Here is a 4119-nt window from a genome sequence, read left to right as displayed (position 1 = left end):
AGCCTGGGAGACAGAGTGAGGCTCCATTTAAAAAAAAAAAAAAAAAGCTTCTGGTTTTAAAGTTTGAAACTTATATTTCTTTTACGTGAATTTCTTCCTCAGGAAAGACCTTGAGGCCTCTCAAGAAAAGTAACAACCACCAGAAACTCACCATATCACCACATCTGTATAATGAGCTGCCAGGCCCCTCATTCATCATGATTGCTTCCTTGCCTCTCCCTAGTTCCTGTTTTTTTACACATTGTTACATTTCTTCCTTGCTATGTGAACACCTCCTTTTAGTCAGTCAGGGAGATGGATTTGAGACTAAGCTCCTGTCTCCTCAGCTGTAGCACATGATTAAAGCCTTCTTCCTTGGCAATAATTGTCTCAGTCATTGGTTTTCTGTGCTATGAGCAACAGGACCTAGTGTTTCAGTAACAGATTTTGGTTCCCTAACCAGGAAAATGTTGCCACAATTGCTTATGGCTCAACTGCTGTGGGCCAGGAGTCTCAAAAGCCCTCCTAAGCAGCTGACCGGCTCAGTTTTGGCTGGAGGTAAGTTTCAGTCTGTCTCTTGCCGCACCGCAGCTGGCCTTAACTGTATTCCTGGTTGCCTCTGAAGAACAGTTTTTGAAATTTGACATCTACATCTGGATAGTTGAGTGTCCTTTGTGGGCCCAGACAGCAGGAGATGCCTCTCTCAATTTGGGATATTTTTAAAAGAATTTCCATTTGCAGGTTGAACAAACCCAACTGAGAGAGGGAAGCACCCTGTTTCACTGTGGACACTGTTGGGGGCTTGCTTGAAACTGTTTGTGTGTCCGGGCAAGTGAGTATTTTTTGTGGGTACCAGACAGCAGGCTGCGCCCCTCTCAATTCGGGAAATTCCTAAGGAGTTTGTTTGCAGGTTGATTAAGACCAATCAGTGAAGAGTGGAAGCACCCTGGCTGTTTCAGTTTGAACACTCTTGGGCTTGTTAATTGCTACAGCAGTTGGATTGTGTTTTGGTGATTATTATGGGAAATTGGAATTCCATAAACGGATATTCTTTTGTAATACTGCTTGGCCCCAGTATTGTTTGGAATCTGGAGTTTGCTGTTGAATGAGAAAGTGAGATGGAGTTTCCTGTATCGAGGCTTTTATGCTGCTGGTCTAAGCTGGTTGGGCCTGGTTAATAGGTTCCAGGTGGTTTTCTGTGGTGCCATTCGGCCCCAGTGTTCCTTGGAGTTTGGGGAGGCTTGGCTTTTAAAAATCAAACTGTCATGGAAACTGCTTTACCCAAAATTTTGGTTCACACTCTTATGTTGGATTACCTATAGGGGCAAATAAAGTGTGACCATGTAAACCAGTGACTTTGTATGAGTGCATGTACGTGTCTAGATGTGTTTATGTATATACATTTATTATGTTATGTCTTTTTGTCTACCAAATTGGCTTGTAAACAAAAGATCATAAATTAAGTCTAAAGTATTTTTCAAGTTCACAAGACTTAAATAAACATTTAATAAACAAGCTGTCTTTAAAATTATTCATAAAATAAAAGATAGGATTGTCAGCATATATTTTTGTTTGGGCTTTACGTTTGTCTCTGCCAGATATTTTGAGGTATCAGGGTTTGGCACAGGTTATAAAGCTATAAACCTAGGCAAAACAAAATGATCTTTGTGGGAATTTTTTTAATAAGTAAGACTAATTTAATATTTTTGGTTTAATGTAAACAGCTGAATCTTCTGAGTTATTGGTGAAAATGCCCTTGTAGTTAACTTTAAGGTTCCTATTTAGGTGAACCTGATATTCACAGGTTATAAAATGGTTAACAAGGAAATAAATAATGCATAAATAATCTAGATAAACTGCTAAAAATAAATAAAAAATGTGAATAACTAAATGCTATAGGTGAACTTTTTGTGTAACTTAAAATCTTAGAAGTTATTTTCGATGTTTATTGGATGCCTGAGTCATTTCCAATTAAGGAAGGGTTACAATATGGGGAAATATATTTCTAAAAATTATAGAATTGTTCTCACCTATAAAATACTAATATCTGGTAGGCAGTTCAGGGTTTCTTGCTTCCTAGTATTTCACTAAAATTTAGAGTTACTAAGTATAAGAATTATATTAATTCTGTATATAAAATGTACTTAAAACGATGAGTCCTTAGTAAGAAAAAGAATAATTTTGCCTAATTCAGAAGTGATTTAAAAGTTAATTCAGCCGCGCGCGGTGGCTCACGCCTGTAATCCCAGCACTTTGGGAGGCCGAGGCGGGTGGATCACGAGGTCAAGATATCGAGACCATCCTGGTCAACAAGGTGAAAACCCGCCTCTACTAAAAATACAAAAAATTAGCTGGGCATGGTGGCGCGTGCCTGTAATCCCAGCTACTGGGGAGGCTGAGGCAGGAGAACTGCCTGAACCCAGGAGGCGGAGGTTGCGGTGAGCCGAGATCGCGCCATTGCACTCCAGCCTGGGTAACAAGAGCGAAACTCCGTCTCAAAAAAAAAAGTTAATTCAAACTATGGACTTGAAAATGTTATTTATGAAACAAGGTAGAAAGGAACCAGTAAGTGGGGGAGAGAGATGTGAGGAAAGTTCTGAACGTGTCATTGTATTTTTGGTAAGGAAGGTTATAAAGAAAAGAGAAAAATATTGTATGAGAAAGAATCTTGTATGGTGAATTTCTGTACTAAAATAAAATGACTGGTTATTTAAAAAAGAAAAGAAAATTCAGGACAAAATCGAAAATCCAAGCATGTCATAGCTGGTCTGTGTAGGTCATATGTGGCTTTTTACTGGTGCTTTGTGTTTCTATCTTCATGCACATACAGAGAAAATAGAAAGTGTAAAATATTCCTTAAAAACTGATAGAAAATTGGAAAAATTTGATTAACATTGCTCATAGTTAAAGCTCATGGTTTTGATAAAAATAAAATAAATATTATAAATAAACATTTTGGCAGCTTGGCAATTCTTTTTTAATACAGTTAACCATGAAGCCAGATTTAGCATGGAGCCAAATTTCACATACATGCTTGCATTGCTTCACAGTATATTTGCTATTTTGCATAGATAGTACTGTACTAAATTACTTACAGGCCATGTACCTAAGTGGATTTCTTAATTTCACAAAATGTGTAGTGGTATTGGTGGACATAAAGACATTAATTTGTGCACCAGGAACAAAATATCTGTTGTGTGTCTGTTTTATTGACCTCTAGGTAACAATTTAGCCTCCAAAGTAAACTGAGTAGGAGAAAAATTTGGGGTTGGTTCCCTGTTTATTTTTGCTTTTAATTTTCATTTATTTGCTGTTTGTTCTGTTTTGGGTCTTACTTATGTGTACATCTCTATAAAACTCTGATGTTTTTTAGTTTGTAATTGAAGGCTTTTATTTGGTTCTATGAATAGTCATCTTGTTTCCTATGCATTTCTAAGGAGTCATCATTTGTTCTATTTATCTAGAATTCCTAGGCTTCTTTTGTCAAGCCTCCAAAAATCGATAAACACCAGCCATTTAAAATTTGATTGGTTTTGCTTACCCCTGATGATCTTGAGAGCTACGAGAGCTTTAAGGATCCTGGCCAAAAAAAAAAAAAAAAAAAAAAAAAGACTTATTCTTTATTTTTTTGAGATGGAGTCTTGCTCTGTCACCAGGTTGGAGTTTGGTGACATGATCTTGGCTCACTGCAACCTCCGACTCCCTGGCTCAAGCAATTCTCCTGCCTTAGCCTCCTGACTGAGACTACAGGCATGTGCCACCATGCCCAGATTATTTTTGTATTTTTAGTAGAGACGGGGTTTCACCATGTTGGCCAGGATGGTCTTAATCTCTTGACCTCGTAATTTACCTGCCTTGGCCTCCAAAGTGCTGGGATTATAGGCATGAGCCACCATGCCTGGCTTTTATTCTTACAACTTCTAAGTAGAAATAGTATACTATTTATTTTACTGGAAAAAGGAGGTGAGAATGTTTTCCAAGGTAATTCAATTCAAGCAACAATTTGAGTTGGTTTTAATCTTTTCCTGTAATGAGGGAAATATATGATATGGCTATAAACTTCTAATACTAAGGAAAGACTGACCTTGTCCTTAAGGAAATTATATTGATTGGAATTTTTCTTAAATTATTTAAAATTAA

This window comes from Cebus imitator, unplaced genomic scaffold, assembly GCF_001604975.1.
Source record: "Cebus imitator isolate Cc_AM_T3 unplaced genomic scaffold, Cebus_imitator-1.0 Scaffold0, whole genome shotgun sequence".
NCBI classification, from domain to species: domain Eukaryota; kingdom Metazoa; phylum Chordata; class Mammalia; order Primates; family Cebidae; genus Cebus; species Cebus imitator.
This window is presented reverse-complemented; position numbering follows the sequence as displayed.